General features: G+C 45.6%; 1 protein-coding gene across 4 annotated transcripts in view; it reads left to right on the top strand.

The window, feature by feature from the left end:
- The window catches only part of plxna4 (plexin A4), a 283,559-nt gene that overhangs the window by 172,331 nt on the left and 90,559 nt on the right, over window positions 1-20,669 (top strand). The gene's annotated exons all lie outside the window — the stretch shown is intronic.

The following is a 20,669-nucleotide window of genomic DNA, read 5'->3' as shown; positions in this document are numbered from 1 at the left end:
TCTCTGCTCTGTTGTGAGAGTCGCGTAACCCCGCGTTCCCCACCGGTGGTCCCTCTGGCGGAGACCGGTGTGAAAACCCGCCGTGTTTTTACGGCTGGGGTCGCGACCCCGTCCAAGCCGGTCGCAGCCGCTGAAGAGCGCGTCCCTGACCTTGACCGATCCGCCGGGTCCCGGAGCGCTGCGTTTCCACAGCCCCTGCCGCCGGCGGGATTGTGGGTAACGGGCTCAGGTGCGCTTTTAATGAGCGGAGCGGCAAACGGGCGGGCGACGGCGCTGGAAATAAAAATCCGCGCGCGGCCGGTTCGCCTCGGAGGAACGGCGACGTTTCCCCGGCGACGGCGTGCGTGATTGACGTGACATTTGAAGAGGAGAGGGAGGAAGAGCAGGGTGTGCCCGTGAGCGAGCGCCTGTGTGAGAAGGCTTCGTACGATCCTGCTGCAGTCGCGTGTTTTCTCCTCCATGGGAGCTCCAGCCGTAACGAGAATCTTTTCCCCACGTCGCTCCGGGGAAAGAACCTCGCTCTGGCCGACCGGCGTCCAGCTGGCCCGCGGAGACGCACGACAGCGCAGAGACTCGCCGTCTGTCTCTGTCACGTCTACAGACTGTCTGTCCTACTGGCCCCAGCAACCCGGCCCATCAAACTCACCAAAGCACATCCACCTGTAATACGCCAGCCTCTGAGGCTTTATTACAACTGTAATACAGCAGCCTCATTATAACTACTGTAATACTGCATCACCGAAGCACATCAACCTGTAATACGCCAGCCTCTGAGGCTTTATTACAACTGTAATACAGCAGCCTCTTTATTCCTACAGTAATACAGCAGCCTCTTTATCACTACTGTAATACTGCAGCTTCTTTATCACTACTGTAATACAACAGCCTCTTTATTACTACTGTAATACTGCAGCCTCTTTATTACTACTGTAATACAACAGCCTCTTTATACTGCAGCCTCTTTATTACTACTGTAATACTGCAGCCTCTTTATTACTACTGTAATACTGCAGCCTCTTTATTACTACTGTAATACAACAGCCTCTTTATACTGCAGCCTCTTTATTACTACTGTAATACTGCAGCCTCTTTATTACTACTGTAATACAACAGCCTCTTTATACTGCAGCCTCTTTATTACTACTGTAATACTGCAGCCTCTTTATTACTACTGTAATACAACAGCCTCTTTATCACTACTGTAATACTGCAGCCTCTTTATTACTAATGTAATACTGCAGCCTCTGTATTACTACTGTAATACAACAGCCTCTTTACTACTGTAATACTGCAGCCTCTTTATTACTACTGTAATACAACAGCCTCATCATTACTACTGTAATACTGCAGCCTCGGGGGGATTTAGCTTAATGTCGGGGGGGGGGGGGGGTATGTTTGTAATATTAATCGATCCGTGGGTGGGAGTGGAATGGGGAACTACAAAGGGGGTGGAGACACATGTGCTCAATATCTCTTGAGCTCGTGGGGAAATGCTCCAAGCAAAGCCTGATCGGAATATTGTCGCCATCACAGTTGAGGGTAGACTGTTATTCGTATTGATTTTGTGGCTGGTGTGTGTGAAGTTTTAAAGATTAATCGTTTTTAAAGTATTTTAACAATGGAATTTTGATATTGCTGTGGATGTTTGTATGGTTATGTGAGTACATTAATATCTGTGTGTGTATGTGTGTGGTGTGTGATGCTTAGATCATATTCATTACATCTTCCTCACACACCTTCTGTCAGCCACCTCTTCCTCTCTCTTTCTCTCTCTTCCTCTCTCTCTCTCTCTTTCTCTCTCTCTCACACACACACACACACACACACACACACTCCCACACAGGTGTTACACACTATGACAAGCACCACACACTGAATGGGTGGTGCACTGTGAAGTGTGCATTCCAGTTAAAGGATCATTTTATCAATTCGATCAACTGGAACTTACTCTTCTTCTTAGGAATGATACATCCAAACATACATACATACATTTTTCCATTCATGATAGCAGTAGGCTGTATACAGTAAGCCACCAAATCCAAGGCACACTGCAGAAGAGCTCAGACAATGGATCCTAGAGGTAACCCAGGGGCATTTCATTCCTCTCTCTCTCTCTCTCTCTCTCTCTCTCTCACACACACACACACTCTCTCTCTATCTCTGTGTATCTCTTTATCTCTCTCTCCCTCTCAACCCTATCTCCGTCTCCGTTTTTTTTAGTAAGTCAAGTGAGGTCAATACCGTTCCTAGTCGAGCATGAATATACTAATCCAGCACTGATTGAATAGGTCTTGGGGATAGACAGATAGGCCCATTACCCTAAGGGTAGAAGAACAAACACCGTTCCACACAATGGATGGGGGAGGGCTGTCTGAAGGCGGGTAAGAGGGGGAGTCTGCTCAACACTTGATTACAGAGAGGTCACCCCCCCAGGGGAGATACTATGACACTGAATTAACAATGCATTAACTCCGCTTCAGTCCCTGGGCACTGTGGCCTGACCTTCACGTTACGCGCTCAATCACAAGCGGAAAACCCGTGCTGAGGACCGAGTCCTCCAGACCAGACCCAGGTTTTTTTTTCATTTAAATGCCATGTATACCCCCGGTGTTTAGAGCAGGTCTGTGGCGCGAGGTGTTGGAGGTATTACACCGAGGCCAGCACACTGATACATTAACCTTTAAAAAAAAATAACTGACCAAAATCACATCTCACCAGGCAGCGGGTTAAGCCTTGCCCTTTTCACGGTTATGACAGTTCTCATAACCACATGTCAATATTTCAGAGCCCTCATTAATTAGGTTTCCTATATTATATGAATTGGTTTTTTGCCATTTCTAATGTATTAGGGGTGTAAAGGTGTGACAAAGAATCTTCCGGTAAAAGAGAGAGAAGAGGGACAGAAGAACAGATTCCTGTTTTGACAGGGTTTTTCTCTCTCTGTGCGGAATTGAATTCCGTAATTAATCCCGCGAGGACTTTTACCGTCGCTCTGACGCTGCGACGCGCTCCTGTTTGCCTCCCTCCAGAAAGAGACGGGGTGGAGTATCCGTCCGCGTTTTCCTTCCGCGGTGTCTGACAGTCGTCTGAGCCGGCCCCTGGGGGACCCCGCGGTGGGAGCGTGGCGCGTGTTTGTTTTCAGCGGGCCCTCGGTCTGCTCGCCGCTCCGGGGAGAAATCACACGCACTGCAAAAACCACAGAATAAGTCCCATCTAACATCTGTTGTATTGCCTTATATTCGGACTTCAAAAGCGTATTTCTATCATTTCTTGCCGAAATAAGATGAAAAAACATTGCCGCTGTATGAGAGCAAAGAATAAGTCAATAGTAACAAATATTGTAGTCTCATAGTTAGACTTAAAATCGTATTTATGAAAATTTTTTGCTAAATAAGATCGCCAATGAGGTGAGACCGATCTACTCACTTGAAGATTTGCCAAGGGGGTAAGGCAGTTCCACTTGTTACACAAAAAGTTTCTTAGATTCCCAGGTCCCTCATCACTGCGCACTGTCCTCTTCTGATGAGCCCCAGTATTTATTTTCTGCTACAGTGACTTCATAATCACAGAGACATGGCCCTAGCACAAGTGAAGGAATTTGCTAAGTAACGTAGAGCCAGGTTCCTTTGAAGCTCTGTCTTTGCTACCTCAGGGAGAAAAGAGCATTTCATGTTTCCCTGAGCCAAGGTATGAAATTAATATTCAGCAAAATGGCTGTTATCTTCTCACACACATGTGGTGCATTACCACATTCCTGTGAAATGGTACCCGGTACATTAACGCTACTTTACCTCGCCATTATCAAATTATATTTGCATTCACCACTGCAGATTTCAGGGGACTTGTTTTCTTAGAAGATGAGCTCACCTGTTTTGAATTTTTATAGCTCGATATTTTAAATGCATTTTAAGTCATTTATGTAGAGTGCATTTTCTAAAGGGTGCTCCAGTACCGCCTTAAATTTTCAGATAATTCAGTCAAATTCCTTGACTGTTTGATGTCCATTAAGGCTGAGAGGAATGTTGTCTCACATGTTTTTGACATTTTGAGGGAAGAGTTTAAGTGCTTACCTGCGTACAAAAAAGATAAGTGTTTTATGAGATTTGATCCAATGAGCCCACCTGGCCTTGTCAGTTTTGAAGAGATTCTACTGCTCTCAAACCCGGTCACAAACACAACAGGGCTCTCTGCGTGACCTGCCATGCTGTTCCCTGCACTAATAGGTCTCTGTGTGAAACAATACTTCCTGATATCAGTCCATTTACCTGGAACTAATTTCCCCCTATGGGCCTTTGCTGTGCTGATAGAACCCAGCGTGAAGCAGGTTCTGTAATCCACTTTATTAATCCCTTTGAAAATTTCAGAAAAACATCAATCGGCTCTCCCTTAGCATCGCGCCACACTCTTTCTGTGCATTTGTTTATATTTTTCAGCCAGCATTTCACGGCGCCCTTTTCAGATATCAAGTGAAGAAATCTCTTATCTCCAGGGGCCCGCCTCTCTGTGACTGCACTCTGTGAATATGCCGTTCTCTCTCAACCTTGAAATGATCCCTCTCCTCTCCTCTCCTCCCCTCTCCCCTCCCCTCCTCTCCTCATTTCCTCCTCTCTCATCTCCACCTGTCCTCTCCTCCTCCCCTGTCCTCCCCTCTCCTCCTCTCCTCCACTCTTCTCCCTCCATCTCCTCCCCTCCCCTCTCATCTCCTCCACCATTCCTCTCCTCCGCTCCCCTCTCCTCTCCACACCTCTCCTCTCCTTTTCTCTCCTCTCATCCCCTCTCCTCCACCTCTCCTCCCTCCTCTCTCCTCCTCTCCTCCCCTCTCCTGCCCTCTCCTCTCCACCTCTCTCTTCCTTTCCTCTCCTCCTCCCCTCTCCTCTCCTCCTCTCCCCCAGAGGAGCCTGGCTGCTGGAGCTGAGCCTGTTTACTCTATAGATCAGTGAGCGGTGCTGTGAGTCTGGGAAGGGTTGGGATGAAGTGATAAAATCGATGGCGTAGCTGGGAGTGGAGTGTGGGGGAAGAAGGTGGAGAGACAGTTGGGGGGAGGGGGGGCAGTGTGGTCATGACCTGTTCTAACTTCAGTACGAGTGCCTCTTTGGCATCTAACTCAACAACTGTCATTAATGTTAGAGCTGGGAGTTTTCTTTCTGTGTGCGTGTGTCTGTGTGTGTGTGTGTGTGTGTGTGCACACTGTTGTGTTTTTTAATCGGCAAAAAGCAAATCACGCTGAGAGTAGGCCAGCTCACAAGTCATCATCAATCACTATCCTATCTGTCATAGTGTTGGGATATTTGGTATTTGGTTAACAAATATAGCTCAACAAAAAGGTTACCAAAAGTGAGCATTAGCTCTTTATTTCTCCAAAGGTTGCTTTGCTCTTTACCGTCAACAATGTGAACTTGTTAGACCTTTATCTGCTCACCTTTCAACATAAATGATTGCTCTGTTCCCCACGGGTGTACCGGCAAACATCAAATCTGAGCCGTGTTATGAGACCATTGTAAATCAGTATCAACAGGTGCATAAACCATGCTTGTAAACTACACCGACATCAGTCCTCTGTGAGGCGCGCGTGTGTGTGTGCGTGCATGTGTGTGTGTGTGTGTGTGTGTGTTTATGTGCGTGTGTGTGTGTGTTTGTGTGCATGTGTGTGTTTGTGTGCGTGTGCATCGCTCAACGATAGTCCCTCCCCAGGGCTCTCCCCCCCCCCCCCCCCGTGCCGCAGTATCGCCGTGACAACGGTGTCACATCGCTGCGGCGACGCTGATGTGCTGTGATCCAAACATTACATGGTAGCGGGTAGGGGCTGGGAGGACGCCAGCGATCTCCGTCATACCTGCCTGTCAGGTGTCGTCTGCGGGAGCGTAAACAGGCTGTCAGCTCGCCTCGCTGCGAGTGCCGCGTGACGATGGACGGCCTGTAGATCATCATTTAGCGCGTGTTCCCGGGGTGGGCATACCGGGGTGTGAGAGGCCTCACCATGAGTCTAATGGACCTTAATGGAAGTGGACAGCGGCTTCGGTGTAATGTGTACTCCAGCGTGATATCTCAATGCAAACTGATATTTGTTTTCCGCTTGCGAGTAGTCAGTGAATTTGACGTTGAATGACTGTTATTCATCACTATACACAGGTTTGGTTATATTATTGAACATTAAGTTTGCTGTAAATCGGCTTGGTTTGACTCTTTCATCCTGCTCCACCTCTTTCCTGCAAGTGTACCCATGACTGCCAACTTTTTAGCTTCCATTGCCAGGTTTCTGCCAGGTTTCTGACTGAGAGGCAAGTGTTCCTCAGATGCCCATAAATCCCTCCTTTTTCCATAAGCACAAATAAACATTGATTCTGCATTAGCCAGGGGTGCCAGGGAGAGCGATGATGTCACGCGGGGCTGTGATTGGCCCACCGGGAGTCATGACCGTAATCTCGGAACGCTGTATCCGTGGAGATAGCGGCTGCGAAATAGCGGCAGCTCTCGCCACATATTGGGGTTACAGATAGCGGTTAGCGGGAGGGCTGAGCGATTAAGCTTGCCGGAAAGGTTATTGTGGTTTTAACAGCCGGAATAACCATATTTTTCCTCTGACAGTAGAACTATTTGGCACAGCAGTGTGGTCATCTCTCCTCTTATTAACTCCTGTCTCGCTCTGATCCTTCTCCTCCGGCATCGCGCCAGCCTTCACATTTGCATGACACATCTCTTCTTTTAAGACCCCGCGGTCTGAGGACGTCATGTTTCCGGGTGCCTCAATGCTTTCCCGAACCATTGGCGAGAGTGTCTTTGTTTGCACTGTCAAATCTCTTCACTCTGAGGAGAGAAACATAACACCACTGAAATGCCAAAATGAGCTACTGTTAGTGCTTTAGCCGCACTTGCTAACTCCATATAATATTCCTCAAAGTCAACTAAACTGTGCCTCTGTAAATAAATGCTACATGAAGCAATACAGTATTATATTTTATTGTTCCTTGAACGTTGCGAGTCATTGATGATATGTTGATATGAATGTTGGATGAATGTTGCAAATACTATAGGTTGTAGCAAAACTGGCATTTGTTTTTGATAGGTTCTTGATTTTATCAATATAATAGGTAGCCCTGGAGAGTTTTTCTAAAGAAATATATAACATACATATTATGGACGTCTACCCTGCGACAGTTTACGAAAGATCAAACAAAGATGTTCAAACCTGGCTTAGGTGAATAAAATTAGACTCTACCTGCTATATCACACTTCAGGTATGAACTGAGGCACGTTCTGTTTTAACATAGTTTGTTGAATTTAGTTGAAGGTGGTTTTTGCTCCATATGCATGCGAGTCTGTTGGAAGCCGATGCACGGAGTGTGCAGTCAGGGCCCCGTGGAGACTGCCGGTCCCTGGGGGTAGGGGCGGGAGCGGGGGGGGGGCTCTGTCGCCTCTGACTGGGGGCTGGGGGGGGGGGGGGTGTACAGGCTGACTGAGGGACAGGAACAAGCTCCAGAAGTGACGGGGCCGTCCAGACGGAACGCGCGCCGTGGCTGCGGGCTCTCTCAAAATGGCCGCCGTCGCAGCCCTGACCATCCCTCACTGTCACCGGCCTGTCACCTGCCCCAGCGCCACCACCGCCGGGGAGGGGTGCTGTGTCACAACCTAGCGGAGCGTGAGCCGGCCGCGGAGACGGAGAGGGGGACCGGGGGAAAGAGAGGGGAAGGAGGACGGGGAGAGGGAAGCGTGCAAACTGACAGAGAAGTGGAGGGGCACATTCATCACACTGAAACTTCGGTTTTTAAAGGTACAGGAAGGTAATGAGGAAATCCAAGTGAGAATGTGGTGCAGGCCAAAATGGCACCAGTCACCAAAAGCCTTCCCAGCATGCTCTTTCACAGAGCCGACTCGAGCGAACCCCGGAGCAGAGAGCAGTGCCTCTTAAACGCGGTCTTGGGGGACCCCAGGGTGTGCTGCTGTTCCTTTCAACCGCCAGTGCAACCCTCAAATTTTAACAAGCCGTTATGTTTTCTTAATTAGATACTTTTTACATTTACAGGGATAATTTACCCTCTTAAGCCACATTATGTCATAAATAGCTATGCATGCCCTGAATAGGAAAATTCCCATGTTAATATTGTGCTTATTGCGTTATACAGAAAATAATTAGATAAAAACAGGTTACAGAATGTTAAAACTGATTAAATTAAATACTGAGGCAAATCAACAGGCTCCTAATTAGATTGCTAACTTATTAACTTATTAGCACAATGCAGGTTTGGTTTGTTGTCATTTTCTTTATCTTTGAATTCTTCATTATCTAATGGTTAATTAGGAGCCTATTGATTCACCTCAGGGTTTCATTTGGTCAGTTAATACATGTTTTACCTCCCTTTATGTAATCCTTTGCAATAAAACATAATGCGAATCTGGGACTTTTATTCACGGTGTGCATACCTACTTCTGACATAATGTGGCTTAAGAGGGTAAATAATCCCTCTAAACATGAAAATCATAAGTACGCAAAAATGAACAGCTTGTTAAAATGGTGGGATCGTAACACTGTGTTTGGAATGAAAGCCAGCGTACGCAGGGGTTTGAGAACCACTGCTACAGAGTAATGAAGAAGTACCGTACAAGTGGTGTTTGGACAAGCGTGACAACCGCGTGGCTTACAGACTGCAACCGTGGCAGGTCAAGTTATGTAATGGCCGTGTAATCGCAGTAGGTCGTTCATCTTTTGTGACCGCGGTCCACAGGCAGATATTTACTGCGCATTAAACTCGGTGTCACAACAGAGAACGGGCGTGTGGTTAGGCACTCTGAAGAAGCTGGAAACGATTGGCTTGTTGTTACGGCCCAGCATGGGGCCTCCGCTGAACCATAGCACAGTCAGTAACATTTCTCTTAAGAGCGATTTTACGTTCTTCCAGTTATTTTGTTGATATTTCATTTAGTTTCCATTAAGGTCTTATAGTGTGTCTATCAGGTAAGGGGATTGCAGATATTAAATAATGGCTGCAAACTAGCACGCGATGCTAGTGGCTCCTTGCTTATGTTTTGTGGAATTTTCTCTGAAGCGCTTGCGAATTGATCAAATCAGTAGCCATTGCTGCAACAATAGACGCAATAGACACTCTATGGTATTATGTGCTTTAAGAAATCGACTTGCATTGTCCCTTGGGATTGAGCTGTTTATGTGCAGTCAGTGTAAGATGGGTCTTAAGTTAAATTAACAGCAGGGGCCTAATTTTGGATTTAGACTTTTGTCACTTTTTGACTCCCGCTGGGATTTGTGTGGGCCGACGCTGCATCTCTACCAGTCTGTCTGAGAATTAGTTGACTTAGAGATACAATATATCAGGATTGCGTTTATCAAGACTAGTGAAAAATGTCTTATTGGACACCATCGGTGTGTATCACTGCCAAGTCCTGTGGGCTCAGTAATCGGCCCTTTGCAGCCGCTTTAATGGTCAAAATAGTCCAGATTTTGTATCCCGGAAGGCAACTTAAATGTTAAAAGTTCTTGTGACAGCTGCTGGGGTTTTTCAACCCTGCAATAACATGCAGCAACTTTTACGATAACATGACGTTCCCCTAACTGCGCGGAGGAAACTTTTCCCGACTCTGTGGTGCCGCTTCCAAAGGGGCGGTGATTCCAGATGAAGGCGGTAATGGCGTGTTCCCGCCTTCAGATGGGATGGGGAGGCGACGTGAAGCGAGGGAGAGGGTGTAATGAATGCTCCTGTAGATCAGAAGCTGGGGGCTGAGGCTCAGATGAATGAAGCTCCCGAGATGTCTCTGACAGTTTCTGAAATTGCCGGCGAGTCTGAGGCGAGCTTGGCGGCGGATCGCGCCGGTGTCTGTTTACAGTAAGATCGATGCGCACCTCGGGCCCCGTCTGATGGCGAATATGTTTTCCCCCGTCGTGTTTACGTCTGGGGCTCCAGCTGATTCCTCCCCGCATGGGGCCGTGGACGGGCGTCACGACGACGCGCGGAGTGACACCACGCCGGTTTCTACCGCCCGGAGACGGTTCATCATCGCTGTTATTTCAGCGCTGTCTCCGCTCAGCACAGCCACGCGTCAACTCTGAGAGATGGCACTTGGGCATGGCACTTTGACATGGGCACTTGCCCTGATTGGTTACAACCCAGTAGGGCTGGTATGCTCCGGCGCTGATTGGTCACAACTCAGTAGGGTTGCTCCACTCTAGCGCCTGATTGGTCACAGCCTGATAGTGCTTCACAGCTCTGGCCCTGATTGGTCACGACCCAGTAGGGCTGCAGAGCTCAGGCCCTGATTGGTCTAATTCCAGCACTGTCACACAGCCCAATTCCTACAGGGAGACTCATGTCCTTGGTTATTTATTCTGAAAGTCACACTTCATTCTGAAAGTCTTGACATTCAGATCTTGAGATCTGATCTTGCACTTTGTGCTGATGTTTTTCTATTGTACGTTGCTCTGAATGACAGCATCTGATAAGTGGCACTAGAGAAAGCTATATAAAATAGATATATATGTAAATGTAATATTAAAGACATTTAAAATCCTATTTTCCGAAGCAATTTGTACACAGTGATGACAGACTAATCTGTTTTTGCCTTGTCTTTTTAAATCACTGTACCATGTTACATAAATAATAATTATTAGATTATTTTTATCTATGGTTTTGTTTTACCTTTGACATTCACTTGACCATGGATGACACAGTCCTCTAGAGAGGAGAATTATGGGTACTCCCGTGAGACTGCAGCCCTTAATGTTGGGCCACACCGTTCACTGTGCTGTGTGTGGAGTTAGACGCAGCCCTTAATGTTGGGCCACACCATTCACTGTGCTGTGTGTGGAGTTAGACGCAGCCCTTAATGTTGGGCCACACCGTTCACTGTGCTGTGTGTGGAGTTAGACGCAGCCCTTAATGTTGGGCCACACCGTTCACTGTGTGTGGAGTTAGACAGAGTGACGTGTAGGGGGAAGGGGCCGACTGTTCTCTGTAGATCACAGTGTCCTGTGGGTGGGCTGAAGTGGCAGAGTGCTGGACCAGAGGTCCTCGTCTGACTGGGGCTCAAAGGTGTGTCCGTTGTGCCAGCTCCTCCCCTGGGGGCGTAATCAGGGTAGAGCCACTAGGTTGGGTAATGACCCGCTGGTGGTTCCCTGATGCGTACGCGGGGGGTGTAATTGGGTCAGAACCATGGCCGGGGTAATGACACGCCCCTGCCCTCCTGCTGTGTGTGTTTTAGGGGGGGTTTGGTAATCGGGTCAGAACCGCTGGGCTGTGTAATGACACTGCGGCGGACTGTGGTTCTCTCAGACTCTTAATGACTGGAGCTGGACCACGCTCTACTGTGCAGGGCACCAGCAGCCCCTCACCCCCAGCCTCACTCTGCTGCTAAATTTACACCTGCTATCAGTCACTGCTGCTGCAGTGTCTCCCTGCTGCACCTGGAGCCTGGAGTAGCTTCAGCACTCTAACACGCGCACACACACATACATACACACAAACACACACACTCTCACACACACACACACACACACACACACACAAACTCACGCACACACACGCACACTCACACACACACACACACACACACACACAAACTCACGCACACACACACGCACACACACACACACACACAAACTCACACACACACACGCACACACACACACACAAACAAACTCACACACACATACAAATACACACACACAAACTCACACACACACATACACACACACACACAAACTCACACACACATACACACACAGACACGCACACACACACACACAAACTCACACACGCATACACACACACACGCACAAACTCACACACATACACATACACACACACACACACAAACTCACACACACACACACACACACACACACACACTCACACACACATACACACACGCACACATTCACTCACACACCCACACACACACACAAACTCTCACACACACACACACACATACACATACACACACACACACAAACTCACACACATACACACACACACACACAAACTCACACACACATATACACACACACATATACACACGCACACACTCACACACACATACACACACACACACTCACACACACATACACACGCACACACTCACACACTCACACTCACACATACACTCACTCACTCACACACACACATACACATACACACACATATACGTACACACACACACACATGCACGCACACACACACATACACACACATACACACACGCAGCAGGCACACACACACACATATGCACGCATACACAAGCACACACACAAGCACACACACGCAGGCACACACAGACAGAGAGAGAGAGAGAGAGAGAGAGAGAGAGATAGCGAGAGAGACAGAGAGAGAGATAGAATATAGAAACCACTCTGCTGTGCTGCAGTAACTCTTCGTGTCACAATTGTCACTGTTTGTTATCCCACACGGTGGAGAAATGGCAATTTACCCATTTTTTGGTGGTTTAGCTGCAGTCTCCTCGGTTACACAGGAAGAACATTACATAAATCTATAATAGGCTGTCTGCACGAGCCTGTGTTCAACGATATATCTCTATGTGGCCAGGTGTATTGTCACTTTCATGCTATCTCTACAGTAGATACTGCCATGACTGGGTTGGCTGTATAACTGGATGGGATTTTTACTATTTTACTCAGTGTGGAAAGAGAGTTGGCAGGTTTATTTTCTTGTACTATGCATTTATTGTGACCCATTGTGTTATGCCATACCATTATGTGAGAGTAACACCCACTATAACTGCACTCAGCAGCAAATAAGTGCCTTCGCTTTTTCCACCAGGAAACACAGCACAGGGAAAACACGCAGAAAAGTACTTTCACTGAAAAGTGCTTGTGTATTATTCCCATGTCGTATTGTAATGACTGAGGTTCCTGGCCATACGAGAACGCACAGAGCTACTGAACTAGCAGCATTCGTATACGCGGAGCTGCTTTAAGCAGCTGTTCATTGGCTGTCCTGCTGTGGGATCTGCAGATGGAGATAATGCGCTTGAATGCTGCGGAGAGGCACTGTGCAATCGGCCGCATTGTGTCGATCTTCCAAAGCTCCAGTGCCGAGTAAATCATGGTTTTGCTGTTACCAGCCAAAAGAATATTTACTCAAAGATTACTCTTACTTTAGGATTCAGTTTAAGATTGAGCGTGATAGCAATAATCAGTCACGGCAATACATATTCAAGAAATATGTAGATAAGCTTAATATTATAAGTAGCCAAATCCCTTTGTCTCCTGAGGAGCTTCTGTGCCTTGCTAGTTTTCAAGCTAGTTCGCTTATGAACAGCTGTTATACGCTAAATGAATAAAGCAGGAATTTTGTGAGTACTGCTCTCTTGAGAAGTGCTAACAGTTAGCATATGGGGTGTGGAGGAGAGACTGTGGACATTGCTGGAGTCTCTGCGGTCAGATACAGTGTACCTGCAGTGAAAACACAAAGTGCCATTTTAAAAAAGGCCCTGGACTGGCGCGTCAGAATGGGCCTCTGACTGAACGAGGCCAGAGAGGGTGGGGTACGGTGTCAGTGTGTGCCACTCTCCTCCACATGTCATACGTTTGAATGTGTTTGCGTGAGGGTATGTGTGCATGTGTGTGTCTGTATGTGTGCTTGCATATGTGTATATGTGTGTGTTTGTGCATGTGTGAGTGTCAGAGTGTGTGCGTGTGCGTATGTGTGTGTTTGTCTGGGTGTGTGTGTGTATTTGTGTGAGCGTGTGTATGTGTGTATGCGTGAGCGTGTGTGTGTGTGTGTGTGTATTTGTGTGAGCGTGTGTATGTGTGTATGCGTGAGCGTGTGTGTGTGTGTGTGTGTGTATTTGTGTGTGAGTGTGTCTATTTGTGTGAGCATGTGTATGTGTGTATGCGTGAGCGTGTGTGTGTGTGTGTGTATTTGTGTGAGCGTGTGTATGTGTGAGCGTGTGTGTGTGTGTGTGTGTATTTGTGTGTGAGTGTGTCTATTTGTGTGAGCGTGTGTATGTGTGTATGTGTGTGCACGTGAGCGTGTGTATGTGTGTGTGTGTATTTGTGTCAGTGTGTTTGTCTGTGTGTGTGTATTTGTGTGTGAGTGTGTCTATTTGTGTGAGTGTGTGTGCATCTGTGTGTGTGTGTGTGTATTTGTGTGTGAGTGTGTCTATTTGTGTGAGTGTGTGTGCATCTGTGTGTGTGTGTGTGAGTGTGTGTATGCGTGTTGGTGTTTGTGTGTGTGCTGATGTTCCAGGCAGGGAGAGGCAGAATGACAGCCCAGGGAGAAGCCGTCCTGAGCTACTGGCTCTGTGCTCTGATAGAGCAATGCGTCTCTGTCGGCCCCTGAAAAGTTAATAGCTTTCATTTTCCCCCCCGCTTGACCTTTTCTCTTGCGAGCATTAAATATGCATTACACCTAAAGTCTGGCAACCAAGCTCCATCCACGCTGATCTGCAAGGTCTCCCATTCGGAACTGGAATTTCCAGGAAATAGCCTGCCTCCTGAGCACCAGATTTACATTTTGTAGACTTTATAGACCCCATGCAATTGATTTTTATTAACAGCAATGTTAAATCTGCGCCGTTAATGGGAGCCTGGGCATAAAAGGGCAATCCTGGAGACGATGATGAGGATCAGATCCGGCTATAATCACAGCCGTTAATAGCAGGCCGGAGGAAGCGGAGTGGAAGATGATTCTCGCTGAAGGCAGATTTAGTTTAATCCTTTCAGGGGCTTTTGAAAACATGTCAGTCGCCAGCATCTATTAGCTTCATGTTAAGGACTATTTGCTTAAGTTCAGAAAGATGTTTGATGTATAATTGCTTGTGGAATTGCTCCAATCAGGCTTTTTGCAGCTGATTACAGCTGTCTTGTTTATTTATGAATATTTGTGACATGTTTCCAGGCATCTTTTTTTGTTGGGAAAATACTCTTTTTTCTGTTCTTGGACAGATGTAAAATATTTATAATGCCACTAATTACAGTGTGTGATTTGTGTGAAACAGTTTATTTTGTTATGTGTGTAGCACATCCAGATTTTGTCGCTGTGATTTTATCACTAACAGTATGTTAGTAGCTGAACCTGCGTTTTTCAGCTGTCTCCAGAAACTGCCAGTGCTCCTAATTTTAATGGGTTTCTCAACAAATCTTTGTTTTTCCAACCAAACTGCACAATTTTACATTTTCATATAATATGTAAATACGTATATTCAACATTTGTTTAATGTAAGTATATAGTTTAAGCCATGATGTAAAATTAAGAGAAAGATGAGTGGTATATTTAGGATATCATGGAGTAATGGTTTATTTTTGATACAGGGTGTTATGTGGAGTTGTGCTTTGGTCTTGAATATAGGATAACGTGTAGTAGTTGTGTACATTTAAAAGCTGGATGTTGTGCCAGAACTGTTCTTTCATCTTTGAAGGGAACTTTTTCTTGTTTGTTTTATCACCAAATGGCACGTTTTGAAGACTCATATTGTTTCAGTAATTGCCCAGGCATAGACACGGATACCGTGTAAGTTGTAATATATGCTAATTAACATAAGTGTCTGTGAAGAACATCTGCATGTATTAGCCTAATTTATGTGAAAAGTGGCACCTCACAGATATGACTGTCGACTGAATCTCACTCCACACTTTGCATGATGTGATGAGTACAGTACATTTATATTTGTAAGAGAATCTGATTCCCCCTGGCCTACTTCTGCTTTCATGGAAGATGGTACATCATTGCATACATATGTCAGGCCATCAAGGCTTATGACTTGAATAACATACAGTAAATTGAATAATTATTAGATTGATATAGTACAGATTAATTCAACACTTCTCACTTTAAAGCTGTAACCTTAAAGCTACATTGGAATGCTAACATGTCCCAGTGCTATAAACTCTCTAAGAGGCTGTTAAATACCTGTGCGCGGTGCAGTCAGGAGTCGCTCTTTAAGGCGAAATGCACCCTGACTTCAGGGCTTAGCGTTGGCCTGGCAGGCAGCTTTCACACTGGACCGGTGCCTGAAATCCACCTCATCCCAGACATATTGGAGCGGTTATCTCCCACTAACCTCTTATTAAAGCCGCCGGTGTGCTTCCTACGGCCAGCGGGCCTGTCGGAGCGACTGCCAGGACCATCCGGAGACACCCGGCGCATTCAGGAGTCACAGCAGGGGTGGTCTGGGCCTTTTAGCCCATGCAGTCCAAGGCAATGGCTTTCTCTGGAATTCAGTCAGACTCTGTTGGGTCTTTTCAGGAGTCAAGCCAACGACTTTCAGGGTCTTTCAGGAGTCGGTAGAGAGATGGTCTGAGCTCGCTATAGGGTTGAGTCCTGGACTAGAAGCACAGTTAAATGCCCAGTGTGAATTAAGCTCTAACTGAGTACATATGAGTCCAGTAAGGACCATAGAGTATGTAGTGGTTGATTTAACTTTCAAATGTTACCATGTGGCCTTTTCATGGAGTGTTCATGGGCTTTTTCTGGAATTGAATCGAAGCCTGTAAAGGCTGAAATGTCTGCCTCTAATAGAAGACTTGTTTCATCCATGTTTAAAGTAGCAAACTATGCCCTCCTGCTGGGCCCCTCCCAGTGGAGATCCTCTGAGCCCCCCAGCCCCCACATAGCCTCCTTTGCTAAATTCGGTTTGCCTTCATGTTGCCCACTCAGAGCTGAGCAAGGACATGGAAACCTAGATAGATAGATAGGCGCACAATGTCATTTATTTTTCTTGTGCTCTGCGGATGATGGGCGAACAAAGCATTTTCATTATTTTTCTATCTGCATGCCTGCGAGTTCTTTAAAATGTAGATTCCTCTGAGATAGCTGCTTATTTTGTTTCAGGGAATTAGCATAAAATACAGGAGTGTGCGCATACTGTGGAATAGGATTCATTTTTCCTGGCTGGTCTGTTTGAGTCGCTTTACTGGTGACAGGACTGCCCATTGGCCAGTGGGCTCCCACTGCCACGATTGGTCACATTAAGGTGCTTTCACCGTCTTCATCAACATCAATTTATTAATAAATAAATAAAAGTCTCCTTCCTTTTGGTACTTCATTTGCATAACGAGGGAAACAAATTGCTCCTCAGTAAATTTAATGGCATACTTTATTAATTATAATTTACAAAAATGTAAAAACATTACAGGTGCCCTTAATGTAGTCTGTTAAGTGGCTTTAATGACATGATACAATTTAATTGACGACAAGCATTAAATGCGCCATTCGAACTTTTAAGGGTTTCAGTTGAATAAGAATATAAATTAATGTTTTGCCATCCTTAATTTCACCCAATTAATTTATTATTTTGTCCACAAGCCCAATTATGAATTTGAGGTGTGTCACGGAGGTGTGTTAAGCTGTCTGTGCCTCTCTTATCCTCATTGCTCTATGGTGTTGTCACGTTGTTGTCTCCTCCAGAAGCCTCCTGCTCTTTGAGTGCTGGGCGCCTCTCTCCACGGACTCTGACATTTCCATTAAAATGACAGAAACATGGACCTGGCACGGCACTGTGTGGAGAAGCAAGGGCCTGACTGAAAGAGCTATGCACACACACAAACGCACACACTTGCACACACACACACACACACAAACACACACACGCACATACAATACGCACCCACATGCACACACTCACACACACACATGCAAACACACTCACATACAGCACGGACACACACAAACACACACATTACATTACATGTTATTTAATCACACACGCGAACACAGATAGACACGCATACGCAAACACACATGTGCACGCAAGCACACACACGCACACACACAAATGCACACACACAAACGCATACACATACACACACACACAAACACACGCACATACAATACGCACCCACATACACGCACACGCATACTCTCACACACACACACACACACACACATGCAAACACACTCACATACAGCACGGACACACACAAACACACACATTATGTGTGTGTGTTTGTGTATGTGTGTGTGCATGTGTGTGCGTTTGTGTGTGTGCATAGCTCTTTCAGTTAAATAATATTACATGTTATTTAATCACACACGCGAACACAGATAGACACACATACGCAAACACACGTGTGCACGCAAGCACACACATGCACACGCACACACAAGCACACACACGCACACACATATACGTATACATATGCAAACATATGTGTGCACACACATGCACACACACACACACTCACACACAGATACACTTGCATACACACAGACACCCACACATACACACACCTATACATCGTTAGACGCACGCATGCAGCCAGACTGCACACACACACCCAAACACAATTGAAAACACACATACACAGCAAGCATAGAGGGTGCAGTCCATCTGTGCTACGTGCAGTCCATATGCAATCCAATATGTACAGCTCGGAAACAGCAATCCAGATGTCATCTGGCCAGGCAATTTAAGTGCCAGGCTTAAGTGAATCAAGGTATTTGTTAAAAGCAAGCGAGCAGACGCGGGTGCTGTTGACACACAGTTATTGAGGATGATTTTAAATATGCTCTGGCATTAATTGCACAGCTCAACTAAACATTGTGTTATTGATCTTTGTGGAAGTATGTTTTTATAGCAGCAATCAAGAGTCCAATAATCTATGCCTGTCCTAATGTAGTTCCTTTTAGCTTTTCTCTTTGTCGCATTTTCTTAGCTAACACTGGCCTTTCCTGCTGCTACATGATCATTTAGTACCTTCATCTTGTCATTATATTCTTATCTCAGTGGAAGATTGCATATATTTCACTCAGTATTATTTTTCTTCAGCTTCTCAAATGATTTTTTCTTTATCTATTGTATACCTTAATAATATACTGCAATACAGTACACCAATGAATTTGCTATGTTAAGCCTGACATTCTAATGTTTGCTTGAGGTCTAGCACCTAGACTAGCATTTAGCGCATTTATCAGTGTTATGGCCCAGACATGCCCTTTTGCTTAATTAGGCCACCACGGTACTCTTCACCTTGGGATCCTTTCTTCAGTATAGCTTATACTTCAGTGCTGCAACGCAGAAGGTCAAAATTTGTGCACACACCTCATGTTGTTGTTGGTAGATGCTTCCGGTCAAAATGTCAGCTGGTTGTGGAGTTCTCCGCGGTGGTACCTCTAGAACCAAATTACTAAATTAGTGCGATCCCTGATACAGCAGTCTAGTGAAATGGCTCTGTGCTCAGTGCTGCAGGGCACTCCCGACACATTCCCATGCATGCTCTCCCATGAGAGAAAATTGTACACTAAGCAAGCTTGATATTAACTTAGTAAAATAGTATACTACAGGAATATTTCAGCATACTATTTTATCACATGGACTGCAGGCACAGAAACAATAAGATCTGACAGACTGATGGTGAGACAGATCAGAGGTTGGTTATGAAATAACCACAGAATGAGTCCTCTCAGTCCAAGTTTTAAGGAATTCAGTTGAGTGTGAAGGTGAATCAGAAATATTCATCTCTGACAGTTTTTGGTGAATACTGTAGTGCTGATCATATTTCATTGTTATAAACTTTAATAGCTGAGCACTATAACAGCATCTGGAAAATAGCCCCAAGCCAATGGGTCTAAATCCCAAATGCTGTTGTATTTTTGATCTCCTGCCAAGCTGATCGCTTACAGTAAGGTTTTACATACAATATATGTTGCCCTGAATAAAGTTTGTCTTGTATCATGGAAGACAATCCAGGTTCAACATAAAGTGATGTCACAAAATGATGATGGCTTCGTGGTATTCACTCAGTGTCTGTCTCAGTGTGTAAGACCTGACTGTATGGAAGGTTCTCTCTCTCTACCAAAACCTCCAAAGCGCTGAGATCTTTTCAGGCATTTCCAAAGCTATGAAAATATTTTTTTTGCATATCCAATGCCCTTTCCTTGAGCACGATGAAATGCCAAGCCTGTTTCTGAAAGACCACAAGAGAGGAGAAGGAGGGGTCATTACACCACCAATACAATGTGAAGTAATGGGACTGAATCTATTATCTAGTGTTTTTGTTTCTAAGTATTCTGATTGAACCCTGCTTAACCATTGAAGTGAGAAACAAGGGAACAATCGCCGAGTCTTAAATCTCACCCTCCTGCACCCTGGAGAAGATTATCTTCCTCCATTCTGCATGTTGAATTCTCTATGCTAGGCTGTTTACCTCCACAGCTCTTCCTCTCTGAGGAGAATGGAGGCGTTACTCAAGCACCAGTATTAACCCACATTACAGTCTCATTAGACACTGTACACTGTACTACACTGATCACAGCAGCTGTGCAAATTAGTTAAGGATAGATATATTATACTGTATGTTTATTCGGGGAGCTTCTTGGAGAAGTTTACAGAATGGTTTTATGGAATTTCAATGCTTTTGCTTTGAGTTGTCCTTGTATTGAGGTCTTTAATATGAGATATGAGAGAGAAGCTTTGTGGATCAGTCAGTAGTCCAAAGGTCACATTGTGTTGGAGAGACTGGAACTGTAAAGTGTTACCCATTCTACAGTACCTTTGTTCCTTTCATGCACATTTGGCTAGTGGAGAAATTTAGATGAAGTATTTTTGGGAAAGGACTCAATGGCATTATAGACCCCTGCCATCCAAACCTGCACATTCTGGTAACAGATTGTGTTCCCTGACCATTGCACCACACTGCAAACTTTAATGTAATGCCGTGTAAAGGATTAGACCACCTGGCGATGGATTAGTAAGCCAAAGAATCGCTC

This window comes from Conger conger, chromosome 8, assembly GCF_963514075.1.
Source record: "Conger conger chromosome 8, fConCon1.1, whole genome shotgun sequence".
Lineage (NCBI taxonomy): Eukaryota > Metazoa > Chordata > Actinopteri > Anguilliformes > Congridae > Conger > Conger conger.
This window is presented reverse-complemented; position numbering and strand designations above follow the sequence as displayed.